This window comes from Bactrocera neohumeralis, chromosome 6 (assembly GCF_024586455.1).
Source record: "Bactrocera neohumeralis isolate Rockhampton chromosome 6, APGP_CSIRO_Bneo_wtdbg2-racon-allhic-juicebox.fasta_v2, whole genome shotgun sequence".
Classification (NCBI taxonomy): domain Eukaryota; kingdom Metazoa; phylum Arthropoda; class Insecta; order Diptera; family Tephritidae; genus Bactrocera; species Bactrocera neohumeralis.
The window spans coordinates 62043476-62058768 of NC_065923.1; the positions used below are offsets into that span (position 1 = coordinate 62043476).

Here is a 15293-nt window from a genome sequence, read left to right on the forward strand (position 1 = left end):
TCTAGACTAGAATACCCCCTTAATTATGATGAAAAAAGTTGGGCTTAGGTCTCTTTATGTTCAAACACAAGAGAGTATAACATTTATAAATAACGGTAATCCAGCGCTATAAATCTCACAACAGAGCTATTACAGAGTGCACACTGTGTATATGCAAATATACCCATTCACTCTCTCATTTTCTTTGCATATGCACGTCGCGCTCTGTTGGGAGGCTTGCAAGCGACTAAGGACACCACTGTAAGGCTACAACAAATACTACATACATATGTACACATTTACTACGGATAGTGTAAAATACGAGTATAAGACGAGCACCAAGTGCCGTCTGTGTCAATTACAAAAGCACCGCTATTGTAGGCAGTATGCGGAGAGAATGTAAAAGGCAGGCACAGAGAGGTGTTGCATGGTTGAGAGTGTGTACGCTGTGGCTAAAATGGCATAACTGAGGGACATTTTTCCAACAAGAGGATGTGTGCTGCGCCAAGTTGGCTAGTTATTGTTGTAGTACTTTTTGGTGCTGGCGGTTATTGTACAGCCATGAATGGCATGAAAAGAAATTGGGGAAAAGTGCGTGCAAAGAAAACGCTGAATTATGGAAAAGCTTAGAAAATGTGCGAAAAATGCGAAATAAAAACAAAATAATTATGTGAAAACAGTGCACAGTTGCAAGGATATATTTATGCAATGAAATTTATTGTAATTTAGTGAAAATTGCGGCAAAGTAAGCGCAAAAGAAAGTGCGGGTGTGCCACCCAAGTAGGGTGTATGAGCGGCGAGCCGCCAAACTGGCGCTGCTTAAATAGAAATACACGAAAAATGTGCAAGGAGAGTGTGCGCCAAGTGTGTGAAGTGGCTAAGGTGAGCTTAAAGACGTTAAAAAATTGTTAAATTGATGAAGAAAGCATATGAGTATTAACATTTTTCTAAAAAAAAAAAAAAGTTTGCTTTTTCAACACTTTTTGGCTACATATAGCTGTCAAAACTCCAGCGAGTGACACTTTCTTGACGCATAAAATAGTGCTCCCATTCTCGCACAACGGTTTTTATGCGAGATATTCGCTAACTGTACTTTGTAGTTGTGCTACTCTAATTTAGACAAGTTGGCAACCGTGTGCGAAAAATAACGAGTTATAGCAGTGAAAAAATCTAATCAATAAGGAGTAAAAAAATAAGCGACTACCGAGCTCAACTAGAAATATTGCGGTGGTGTAACGAGTGCGCTCACACCAAAACCAAATATGCGAGCCGGCGCACTAATTGTCAATGCTTGCGCTCTCATACTATGCTATGCGCTCTCTCGCTATTTTGCGCTCGCCGTGGGCGCGTGTCCATAGTGACAGCGTTTACCGCTATAACTTCAGTTGAGTAACGGTTATTGGTGCTGTTTGTGAGTTAGCCAGTAGTAGCTTAGTAAGTCAGTACACTTTAACGGTATTTGCCAGTTGCGCTACGACACAGTGTTTCGCGTTCGTATTCGTTGCTTGAACGCTCCGGTGTGCTGTTCTCAACGACGCGCGTTGGGTAACGGTTGTGTGTGAAATAAAGCGACGCGTTTACAAATTTTCAACAATTTGTGTGGAGTTATTGAAAAATTAAATTTTACAAAATGGCTCAAAAAGTGAAGTGGAAGCAAAAATGTTACTAGTTACTAGAATATTTTCTACAACAAAGATATCAATTAGCTTTTAAAGTTACGGATATAAGTGGGTTCCTTGCTGCATGATTTAACACTTTGTGTGCATAAAATTGTAAGTTAACTGTAGTGAGTGCTTAAAGATAGTTAAAAAGCTAAAAATAGTTAAAGGTTAAAAATTTCTAAAGCGTTTTATTGAAATATTTATTCGTGTATTCGAAAATTTGGAAAAAATAACTATTAATGAATAAAAAAAATTGCGGCGCGCCTGAAAGTATGCAAAATTCATAAAACCCTTTTTTTAACATACTTTAGGCGCCTAAAAGGCAGCTACATTGCGGTTAACTTGTGCTGAAAATAAACTATACTACGCGACTGAAAGTATGCAAACCATTTTTAGGCTAAAGCCATATTTTGAAGTAATTAAGACTAGGCGCCTGAAAGTCTGCTACATAGCAGTTTAATTTGTGCAAGTAACTGCTGCTGCTTAAAAATATCGCAACGCGCTGGAAATATTACCTTTAACCAACGCTTTTTTTGAAGCACTTAGTGCTAGGCGCCTAAAATCTTGCTACGTAGCGCGCTAAAAGTGTACATCCAACGATTGCACAGGACCCAAGCGCAAAAGGTGTGTATATAATATGTTAAAAATCATTGAATAATATAAAAATTAACAAATATCAAGGCTAAATTATATCGCACAATAAATTTCGAGTTTAACTCTACAAAGTATGGCACAGAGTTGAAAGCAAAAAAAATTAACAGCATTTCGTAAAGGCGCAAAGCAAACTTCTAACAAGCTTTTGCTACTTTTCAATTTTCCAACAGCAGCAGAAAGGCACATATACATACATATATTCCTCAAAGTAAACGCTATGTATTCATGTGTGTGTGTCAACGCATTCGCGTGCACTTTTTTAGTATATTTAAAACGCATATAACCAGCCACTGTATGTTATTTCCAAGCATACAAATGCAAGCAACAAAAACAAAAAAAAAAATATATATGAAAAATGTCTACTATACCATACAATTCATATTAAGTGACTACAAATTCACATACATGCACACACACCAGCGCATGCATATGCATTTATAGTTATTTCTGTAAGTATGTGTGTGTATGTGCATACAAAGTATTCGTAACACGACACTAGCAACGAGCAAGCGACAAGCGAATGTGTGGCGGCCGCGCAGAAACACCCACTACTCCCACACACACACACACACATACGCCGACGTCGAAGTGGTGCAAAAACAAATATCTGAACAAACAGCGACAAGGACAATGAAAAAAAATGTAATGCTAAATCTCATTCATCATTGCTGTGAGTAAGTTTGCAGCGTAGCGGCGTTGGTGTGCATGTGACTGTCAGTGTGTCTGTGTGTGTGTGTGGGCAGGAGTGGGGTTGAGTGTACGAGTGATGGAGTAAGCGTGAGTGAGTTTGGGATTAAGCAGTGTGTGTATACACAAACACACAGCTATAGACTGGTGGTGCATGGAGTAGAGGCTTGATGGCTGAGCGTCACTTCTCTCATTTTGAAATCCTTCACATTAAATGTTAACTAAATGTCCGAGGACATCGTTGGTTGCTGTTGTAAATAACCTTACATTGCTTACTCAGAGCGATGTTAGTTGGAGGAGCAGTTCGACAGAGCGAGAAATGGAGGAAAAGAGCTAGAAAGAAAGAGAGTGAAACTTAAAATAAAGCAATGCTAACAAAAGCTTCGAGAGTTATAAATTGACGATTGTAAAGGTTCACAGTAAAGGATTTAAAACAAATATTTTTTTATGATTGATAATTACAAAATATATAGGAAGCGCTGATCCAACTATTGTGGGATGTATAAATTATATTAATACAGATAAATATTTAGATAGCGAGTTTTGGTCGAGTAGAAAAACAAATACTGTCCAGTAGGAACCGAAGTGGTCGTATTCACAGCTGATCCATTAAGTAATTTCTAAAAGTTTCATAAACTCACTTTCTGACCATATCGCGATGTTATTGTTGTCTGTAAATCTCAGTAAGCCCAATTTATAAAATCCGAGTGATACCTTTTTCAGTTCGTAGCTATAAAAATGGATATCTATCAGGTCAACCTGGAGCGCTAATTTTTTACGCACCAAACTATCTTTTCTTGTTTCCCCTTATTTAAGAAGTTACGAACAAAATTTTGCATGACTGAAACTGCTTGCGAAAAGCTCTCAAAAAGGGTACTTAAATTGGTTCTAGAGTTCTTCTCTAGTTAATCATCTACCAAGTATTTTTTTCGAATATTCTCAAATATGGATCTTAGAATTAGTCCACTTCCAACAGGCGTGAATCTATACCGGATTTCTCTGATTAATCCTCTAACGCGATTTTTCGACAATTTTTATTTGTCACATTTACTCGTATGTCGCTTGTTTCATGATTCTTTTTTAACCAATTGGAGATTTCCTTGGCTTCTATGGCATTATAATCCACGGCAACAACAAATACTATTCAAGCCACATTTCAAAATATACTATACTCTCTTCGATTCTTGAACTAGCTGCTATCTATAAAAAAAAAATTAGTTTTTTAATATTGACCAAGCACAAGCTAATGTTTTTGAGCTCAAGCAAAATTTTTTTCTTAAGCTTCTGCGATCGCATCACGCTCCGTGTGATCTCATACATGTTTTTCTCGTTGTAATCGAAGTCACCTAACGGTAGACCAGGAAACGTGCTGTTTCGACGTGGCCAGACAGTAGGGGGAGAGCTGTTAGATGAGTGTCACGACTGGCACTCGTTGCTTGCTGTATATATGTATATGTGGTATGTCGAGGTCGATTCTGAATGAGTACGAGTAGATTCTCGCAGTTACACGAGTTCGTCGTTTGCAATGGGTATTAAATTACCAAGACAGACGGTACTACGTTACCAGAATTGACTCGAATTTTATCTGGTTAAGCGCTGTTATTTAAGCGATCTCACCCTGTTTGGATCGGTGAGTTTTAGGTTAAGTTATGTTCACATACGTCTTCGCCTGCAATTATGGTCTGAGTTCTATGCTTGCAGTGACTGTAATTTAACTCTAAAATCTGCTCATGAAACAAATTCAAATAATCACTTCCAGAGAGTGATATAAATTGAAATATTTTGAAAGTTTTTTGTGTTTGAGAAATGATTTTCCGAAGCAAAAAGCAGTAAGAATATATTTTGAAGATTTCATCAAGGAATTGAAATTGGTATTCATTGTTTTCCAAACTAACATAATAAAACAAATTTTTTATAACATTCTTACAACATAATACTGTTAACTTATCTCTCTTAAGGACACTAACAACACTGTGAATAACTTTAGGCAAATACTCTGGAGTTAAAACTTAAAATTTATAGATTGAAAACTCATTCTCATGCTTTCTATAAAAAAATCGCTTTCTCTCACAGCGCTCTTACTCTATCAAAGCCAGCTCTGTTGTATTCTCCGCTCTCTGTTCATTACGGTGCTTGTCTTAGCTATATATTTTACAAAGTATTGTGTATTGCAACCATCATGCCATCTCCCTTGCCACTATACAGCCGTGCATTCCAGAGCAATACCCGTACGCACTTGTAGCTTTCGTCGTCCTTGTCATAAATTCTCTCTAACTGATTTCTTAGCATTTTTTATATGATTTTTTTTTTTTTTTGTTTTGCGTTTTACCAACCTCGTTCGCTTAGCGGTTTCATTACGTTCAATCGTTTCTTTTAATGAAGAGTTCGTGCGTGGCGAGTAAGTAAATTTTTCCAACATTAAAGGTATTACGTGCCAAGAGTGGGCCCCCGCGTCACTGTCAGCGTAAAAACTCCTCTAAATTTTTAGAGCGCGCAGACACTAACACAAACGCACATTGACATTTCGGTACGTTCGCACTGAAGTACGAGAGTTTAATTATAAGGCAGACAAATCTTGGTGCGACGTGTATTCCATCGTTGATTGTGAATGTGCTGAGTGATGAGTGGGCAGGTAGTTGCCAGTGTGACGAACGCTCGTGTATTATTGTAGTTATTATGACCCACAATAGTCGTAGTGACGGCAATGATTATTCAATGCCATTTTGTGGCCCTCATATTGTTGAGTTTATTATTTGTGTCAGGCAATTATTGTGGCAATTGTCGGAAGTTGATGTGATTTCGCTTTGTGTAGACTATTGCGCATGCTTTTGGTGAGCCTTCTTTTGGTTTTGATTTTGAGCGAGGTCATTAAAGTCGAATTTTGTTGTAGTCAAGCAGTAGCTTATCTGGTCCTTCCATTGTTATGTCTGTCTCTATGACCACAGTTTAAACGTTATAAAAATAGCCAGACTCGGCGGTCATGACCACAGTCGATTCTGTAATATAGGGATCTCCCAAATTGAAATCGTCTGTCATAGGGCTTTCTTACTATGCATATTACTCTTTTAAAACGGAGTCCAAAATTACCTTCAACGTACTCATCTGCCCTAAGGTCTCCAAGCTTCCAACAGTATGACTTGCCCAAGCGTTTATCTCCTGTATTTTTCCTTGAAAACAAAGTAGAAAATGATCTTAAAACATATTCTTCCGCTGCAAGGTCTCAAGGCTTCTGAAGTACAACTTCAAGCACTATTGCGAGCGCCAAGAAGCAATTGTGTTAAAGTTTCCGCGTTGACGTGAAATCATACTTAGTTTGCACTTCCTATTTTGACCCACAAATCACAGCTCATGCAATTTTGATGAAGCCTTCAAGTGGATTACTTTAGAAACAATTCTTCAAACAATTACTTTGGTTTGCGGGTGAATCCTTTCCTTCGCCAATTATTACTCAAACCTTGCTTCGTTTGTTTTGCGGCGTCGCATCCTCGCTATGATTAAGTTATGCTCTTGATTACTGTTTGCTTTTACACTTGACTACCGTCATTTCCTCGTCGCTTCGTCAGCCGTCGTACGCTCGTACGCTCGTCCTAATTCAATTGCTACGCTCCAGACACACATGTCTGCTGCGTCATGGCGCGTGACCTCATGTCCAAAGCGAATATCTTGGACCATATTGTGCGCTGCTGTCCGCCCGCTTCGCCTTTGGTCGTCAGTTTGTCCATCTTTTCTTCAAACTGCTCGAGTCAAAACTCCTCACCGTCATCGCCACATCATTTCTATTGCTTCGTTTATGATTTTAATTCTCTTTGCACACATTATCGCTTTGTCGGGTAAATACGCGCTATACATACATCTTTATTGCGAACACAGCCGAATCCAACAGCTAGGAATACCCATGCCCTCCAGTAGTCTTGCTACTCAAGTATTTGTTCATCATTGGTCGTCAAATGTTTGCTGTACGTGTGCTTGTCCATACTTCGGGGTACTTTTTTCACTTGCAGGCTGTTTTCTTCGCTCTATTTTTTTCCATTTGTTTCTTAATTTTTTTTACGAAAATGAAATCCACTCATTTGGTAGTTCAAACAGTGCTTTCTCGCCTGTGCTCTCCGCTTATTTTCTTTGTTTAGTATCATTGCTCCATTTTGTGCTGCTGCTGTTTCTACTTTTTTTTGTAAACTGTCTTCTGCAGTATCTGCCGCTTTTGTTTCTCTGCTTTGACGTTAGTTGTCTTTAGTTTAGTGTACTTAATCTTTTGGTTGTTTAAGAAAGTTGTCTGGGTTGCCTAAAAGTTGCGCCAATTTTACGCCCGCCCGCCACTTAACCACCACCTCAAGTCTTTCAACTGAGTTAGACTTTTATTTTGCTGTACTTTGCCACTCAGCTGATCCCCCCACTTTGGTGTTCCGTGTTTTTTTGCCTTGCTGTGGCGACCTTATGTTTATCAGCTTGTCACCCGGTCGCTCGTCTTTGAAACCGTTTCCTTGTCGGCCATTTTTCCATATATGTATGCCGGTATACTTGTATGTCTGACTTGGCCTCTTTTGTGTAATTTCACTTGTCTTTTGGGCTGTCGCAATTCCAATCTGCCGCTATAGTTTTGCAGGCTCGCCTGACATGTCTCGGCTCGGCTTTGCACCACCGCTGCGCTCCGTTATGGGAGTATTATATGGTAGTTGGTGCAGCGTTGTGGAATGATTTGATAGGTTCTTAGGTTCTTAGCAGTCATTGGCGTAGAAGTCTACTGCCCGCATGCCGCTGCTGGTGTAGCTTGTCGCCGTCGGACGTTGACTGCACCACCAACATGAGTTGGCATCTCTATCGATGTTGTTGAAATGTAAGTTTAATTTTCTTCATGTCCACATTACGACATTCTCGTATTGTATCGTTTTTTATTTGCTTTCCACTGAGTTTTGCCTACAGTTTTGCTGCAACGTTGTTGTATTTCGCGTGCTTCGTTCGTCGGCGGGTCACTAGCGCCGCTATGGCTTCAGGTCGTCGCTTGGTCTCGACGTGCTTTGGCATAACTGCTGCCTGATACTTACTACAGCAATATACTACAGTCACCGCCAGCGCAGTCTAAGCTCGCGACCCCCGTACACTTACAACGCCAAGAAAATTAGGAAAAAATTAAGGTTGAAGTGACATGCAGTGTGGTCTCTGGTTTCGTTGACGTTGCCGGGATGGCCGGTGACCAACTGTATGTAGGCGCGTTGTAGTTTACTTTCCGCTGGAACTTATCATTTTGAGTGACGGTTTGGAAAACGAAGAAGAAGATGAAGATGAAAGAAAACAAGACATTCCGAAACGGTAGTAATTTAGTTCTACCCCATGTCGGCACTCCTTGGCGTTTGTATAGGTTAGCGGAACAATAGTTAAAGTTCGAGAGACAAGAGGATGAATAATGTTAGCTGTTCAATTTTTATTTTGAACGACACTTTCAGTAATAAGTGGAAGGAAGTTAATATAATGACTGATATGCTGAAGGAATGCGGCTTAATGGATTAAAGTAATTGAGCTTAAATTTGAGAAGGCTTAGGAGAGTCAAGTAGCGAGAAAAGGCATGCGGGTTGGAAAAAATGTATGTATTGACTCACTTGAAATGTATATTTACGAACAAATGAGGCGCATAATTCATTCGTTAGTATAAAGTTAAAATAGTTTTAAAGTAATCCCATCGTTTCTTCACATAAATGCTGATTTCCAAAAATTTGCAAAGTGGCGAATCGAACAATTAACTAATCAAATCGAAATGAAATAGAAAGAATTTATGCCACCATAGTCTTTTTAATGAAAAATTAAAGCTTTATCAAGCTTAATAAATCAGTTTGTAGGGATTAAACATTTCTTCTTCTTAATTTTTATTGGGGTAGCCACCGCTTACGCGTTATAGCCGAGTATACAACAGCGCGCCAGTCGTTCTTCCTTTCCGCTGTTTGTCGACAATTGGAGACTCTAAGTGTAGTCAAGATCTTCTCCACCTGGTCTTTCCAACAAAGTGCAGGTCTTCCTCTTCCTCTGCTTCCACCGGCGGCTGTTGTGTCGAATATTCCCAGATCTGGAGTGTTTTCCCAGCGTAGCCGCTGTCTCTTAATTCGCTAAACAATGTCAATGTCGTCGTATATCTCGTACAGCTCATCGTTCCATTGACTGCGGTACTCACCGTTGCCAATGAGCAAAGAACTATAAATCACCCAAAGAATTTTTCTCTCGGAAACTCGTAACGCTGACTCGTCAGCTGTCGTTTTTTTTGGTGTTAATGCTAGTTCCAAGATAGACGAAATAATCTACGACTTCGAAGTTATCACTGTCAAAAGTGACGTGGAAACCAAGTCGCGAATGCGACGACTATTTGTTTGATGAAATATTTCGTCTTGCCCACGTTCACCAGCAGAACCATTTGCTTCGCTTCTTTGACCAGCCTGGAGAAAGCAGATTGTTATGGCCAATGTTATATACTATTGTAGAAAATTCGATATTCTCTGTTCAGCTCTGCAGCTCGAATTATTTTCTCTACCAGTAGACGGAAGAAGTAACACAAAAGGGAGTATCCTTGTCTGAAACCGCGATTGGTATGGTATGGCTCGGAGAGGTCCTTCCCGACCCTCACTGAGCTTTTGATATTGCACAACGTCAGTTCATACAGTCGCATTAGTTTTGTCGGAATATTAAATTCAGACATAGCGGGATAAACAGCTTCAAGCTCAAGTTTGTCCGATTAAATATTTATAAATAATTCCAAATTCTTTCTTGTACCAAAAAATGCCATGTTAATTCAACGTCAATTTATATTTAGATTTAGTTTAGATTCGCCTAGTTTCAAGAAATACCCCAAAACAAGGTACTTATTCAAGTTAGTTGAAGCTTCCAAGAGCCACATGTCGTAAATTTTGTAACTCGCTTGTACCGACACAAACTAGCGCTTTATCTAAAAGCTTCTGAATATGTATATCGAAACAAATATTTTTAAGATCATTTAGCTTTCACTAATGTATTATGGGCATAGTTAATTAGACAACAGCACGACTTCACTATCGTTACCTCAAATGTTGAATTATTCAAAGCTCTAACAAGTCTAACCTTATTTTACCAACAGCAGCAGAATATAGCTCTGGTATTTGGTTGGTAACAGAAGAGTTCTTTAGGTGGCATACTTATTACCAGGTCAAGAGCCGCTGTTGGAGTTGTTCTTAAAGCTCTCGTTATGCACAGCGCAGCTAGCCTCTGAACCCTTTTTCTTTTTTTCCGTACGCCTATCCACCATACTACTGCACGGTAGAGCATAATTGGTCTGACAATAGCTGTGTAGCACCAGTGCATGAGAGTGGAATAGAGCCTCCAGGTTGTGCCGAGCATCTGCCTATCCGCATATAAACTATGGCCAGCTTTTCGCACTTTTTCTTGCACCTTGTGCTTCCACAGCAGTTCTCCAAAGTACTTGGTGCGTTTTGGAGAGAGAATTGTGACCCATATATCGAACCTCCTTAGATGAATTTTGTGCTTTCTTGTGTACACATGTAGATCCGTTTTCTTCGGGTTCATCCACAGATCCGCTTGCGATGCCCAATTCTGAACAGTATTGAGTGTAGTGCTCATAATACTGCTAATGGTCTGTAGACACCGACCAAATGATCTATTTACATTTTTTGGACAAAAAATTTCAATTCGAACAAAATACTTCCATTTCATTGAAGTGAAAAGATTTAACACAAAATTGTGTGCATCAGCTGTTTGATTTGTTGATGCCGTCTTCATCAATAAGATGGCTTCAAGATGCGATTTGCAGAAAATTTCGCTATCGTTCTCTCGTATCGCGCAGCTGCCTATGTGTTGAAGGCTCAACGATTAGGTGGTCATGAAGCTACCACACCTACTCTCCATATAACGGTTATGCTGAAAATCACTAAAAGCGCGATAACTCACTCAATAAAAGAGACATAAGTATTAAATTTCTAACCAGGATGGCAGGGAACGGTTTTGTCAGAGCCGGTGTAAAAATTGGACAATGGGCGTGGCACCGCCCACTTTTAGGTGAAAAACTATACTTCACGAACTACATGACCAATTTTTACCATATTTAGTGTTTGAGTTATCTAATTATTACTATTGTTCATAATGAAAACGAGCGAAATCGGGGTCCCGGTGGTCTAGAACGCTCAAATTAAGAGTGTTTTCTGGATTTTTAAGGTTTAAAAAAAGAGCAATCGATTTAAAATTTTTACAGTTTATTTATGCACTTATGAAAAGTACAAAAATATTTGTTTGTTAAAAAAAAAATTTTTTTAACAATATTTAAAATGGCGTCCAAAAAAAGCTATCTTAAAAAATGACTCCCGGTGCCGTTGTTGATTTTGACTCTTCAGAACATCTAAAACATAAAAACCAATTAAATTATTAATCAGTAGGAGTGCAGCTATCGCTGGAACTACAACCAAAAAAAAAACTTGAAAATTAAAAAAATTTCGCGCTTTTGAATTTCAGATTCTGAAAACAGCTATTTTTGGACCAGTTTTAGATCGAAAAAAAATCGAAGTTCTTAAAATTAAAATTTGATCGTAGTTCCAGCGATAGATATTGGTCTTATAAACACCATATCTTATAAACACCATATTAAAATTTCAAGTGATTCGGATGGATAGTTTTTTTTCATCAACGGCACGCCGAAAAAAGTAGTTTTGAGATAAATGACGTACAAAGCATCCATTCATTGAGCCCCTCGGCCGCGCGCTACCAGCTAAAACGGCTGTAGAAGCTAAAATAATGTGAATATCCTTCCAAAAATTTTACAGTGTATTCTTAAAGGACTATACTTTCGAACTATCAAACAAAAAAATTCGGGTTTTTGAAAATTCTAGACCAACTGGACACCTTAACGCCCAAAAAGTGTCGAAATCGGAATACAACTTTTCAAGGACGCAGACACCAAATATGTGAACAACAGTGCATATGGCTGATTTTTTACCGAATAAATCGATCAGTTTGTGACTTTTAGTATTAACTTTCGCGGAAAATATGTCTGTCATAACAGCGCCTTGTACGCAAAATGGTTAAAGTGGGTTTTTACTTTTTTTAGCCCCATGTATCGAATATAAATATTTTCGAACTTCTGGTTGACTTTATATCGCATTTATCGGTCCATATGTAAGAAATGTTAATGAAATTCAGAAATAATAACTTTCTAATAACAGTGTTTCCTCTTGCCTGTGATTGTAAATAATGAACTTCCTACTTTTTATTAAAAAGTATACAAAAATCTTACATATCATCTTACATTGCAAGTAGCCCCTCATTACTTCTACAGTACTTTTGTTGCCATTATTTAGAAAACTATGCTAGTGGACCGAAGCTAGAATTCCCGCATGGCAGCTCGTCACGCTGATCATTTATATATAGTATGATACATTTTATACGGTCTCCGACGTTTCCTTTTGGGTGTTACAAAGTTTGTGGCAAACTTAATATATACTGTGGTATAAAAATAGGTTTTTTTTTTTTTTAAAGTAGGGGGAAGCATCAAAAGCCGGAGTGCGGAACTTTAATCCGCTAAACCTAACCTCCTCCCAACTCCAGACTCTCCCATGGAACCACCTGATTAAGTATTACTTCGTGGGAGTGATAAGACATTTAAGTCTCTTCTATTGCACGGACTGACGGACGCCTACTCTGGTCTATATGTCTTAGTTTTGTCATGATTGAGGCTGTCGCTTCGCTGAGAGCTCTCCAGTTCTCAGTGGACTGACACATGAGTGTCGTCAAATTTTCCACCGTAAAACTACCACCGAGTGTAGTTTTAAGTTTTTCCCTTGCACTTATAAAGCGCAGGCAATAAAAGAAAACATGCTCAGAGTCTTCACAGCGACGGACAATTCGGACTAATGTCGTGCTGGAATCTGTATACATAGCTTCTAAAGCATCCATGTCCACTTAATATTTGGGTTAGGTGGAAATCCAGGTCCCCATGTCGTCTGTCGATCCAGGAATGGATATCCGGTATGAGTCTGTAGGTCCACCGTCCTTTGAGTGAGGTTTGCCACCGCTGCTGCCATATTGTTAAGCTTTTCACTCTCTCTCTTCTTTTGGCTTCTGTAGTTGGCTCTGATAATTTGTACACTCGCTCGTATTCGTCACCCTGGATGTCAATGGGCATCATACTGGCTATTACTTCAGCAGCATCGCTTGAAATTGTTCGGAAAGCACTGATAACTCTTAGTGCCGACAGCCTGTGCACTGTGTTTATTTGTCTGGCATATGCTTTGATGCCTAGCGCCTGGATCCATATTGGAGCCGCATATAATACAACCGATCTCATTACCTTTGCTAGTAGAAAACGCCGGCTGGAACGCACGCAGCCTTTATTTGCCATCATTCTTGATAAGGCATTCAGGATTTTGTTCGCTTTACCTGCAGTGTATTCTAAGTGGTCTTTAAATTTGAGCCTTGAGTCTACTATTACTCCCAAATATTTTAGGTGTGGCTGGGAATGAATCTGGCATTCCCCTATGGTGAGAGATATACTTTCCTCCACTTTTCTTGTGCTTATGAGCAAGACTTCAGTCTTTTGCTCCGCCAGTTCTAAACTCATTGAGGAGAACCATTGGCGCAGACCGTTTATGCACTCGTTGCATTTGCTCCGGAGGTCATCGAGGTGTTTAGCAACTGCTACCACAATAAGGTCGTCTGCGTATGCAACCAATTTAATATCTTTCGGTTGGTGTCTCCTTAGCACTCCATCATACATTATGTTCCATAAAAGGGGGCTTAGTACCGAGCCTTGCGGTACTTCACTCGAGATAGAGTAGCTCTTGGTGCCTTCATCTGTATCGAATAAAAGTCGCCTGTTTTCAAAATAACTTATGACAATTTCCATAAGATATTGAGGAGCGCGCATGTCATACAGAGCCTTGACTATGTTTGCCCACTTTGCTGAGTTGAAGGCATTCTTCACATCCAGGCTGATCAGCGCACAATATTTTTTTGTTCCGCCTTTCCATCGCTTTCCACTATAAAAATAGGTAAACCGTTATGATTTGTCTTCTATTCGAAAGAAATAATATTGAATTACATAAGCAAGAAATAGAAATATCAAGTATTTAATTTGCAATACTATAACTCTCCATATACTGAATGAGCGTTAAAAGCAAACCGAAACTATGGAAGAAGTCAGGCCAAGGAATGTAACAACTAGCTGCAATTGCAGCACCCTTTATGCGACTCTACTAGCAGTTACCAAGAACTGCATGCCCATTTAAATTTGTGTGTCTTTAACAGCAATCTTCAGAAAAGTCTCTCATACATGTTGCAACTTAAATTTTTTTCACATTGAAATAACACACAACAATAACACTGAAACCCTTAAGCTACTCCCTATTTCAATATCGTCGTTCAATATTCACTTTGTCTCAGGACTTGCTCGCCTGTTTCTTGACAAAACTTTGAAACAAACAGCAAATGCGCACACACATACATATATACACATGTTTTGTTGGAAAAAAATATTTTTTTTATACAGCGATGTATGTGCTATATGTATGTACTTGAAAAAAAAAACAACAACAAATAACACATATGTATGTAGTCACATAGATTGAAGAACAAAAGCACAACTGGGTTGTATGACGAAACAAAGCGACACGAAGACGACGATGTCTACCAATGCCGGTCACAGTACCAGCCAAGCAGTGGCGTAGCAGTAGGTGGAGGGTTGGGCGAGCGAGAGGAAATATAGCCAAAACTAAGTGGCGTAAAGTGTTTTATTGTAATGTTTATATACTTGCAGACATGACTAAGTATATAAATATGTATGTGTTTGACAATACTGTTATGTATGTATATACATACATACATATATATGTACAAAATATATGTATTTTCTCAGTTATGTGAATATATGTATGTATGTGTGCGTCTGCCGTAAAAATTGCCGGGAATGTCGACGAAGTCACTTTTTGCTGGCGAGGGTGTTATTTTTTATTTGTTGTTGTTGTTATTATGTTTTTCTTTGTTTTACGCATTCTTTACTTGCTTTACTTTTCATGTTCGCTCAAAGCGAGTTACTAAGTAAAAATTTGCTTCGGTACATACTACAGCCATTGAAGTTGTCTGCGGTGTTGTGTTGGGATCTGAGGGTGTGTGAAGCAGGAGCAACACACTCGTGGGCACATACTATATATACATACGTACATATATATATCTATGTATATAGTATGTACGAATATATTAGTACATTTCTGTCACTGTGTTGGTGCATGAGTAATTTTGCAGGCGAGTCAAAAAGGCGCTGTTGGCGGCAACAGTGTTCGTTATGTTCAGTGGTGT

At 39.0% G+C, this 15293-nt stretch overlaps 1 protein-coding gene across 1 annotated transcript in view; it reads left to right on the plus strand.

The window, feature by feature from the left end:
- The first annotated feature begins 492 nt into the window (after window positions 1-492).
- LOC126763176 (uncharacterized) overlaps window positions 493-15293 on the plus strand; it is a 255148-nt gene continuing 240347 nt past the window's right edge. The window contains exon 1 of the mRNA XM_050480454.1: window positions 493-2264. The gene's annotated coding sequence lies outside the window, so the exon portion shown is untranslated. The remainder of the gene's footprint in view (window positions 2265-15293) is intronic.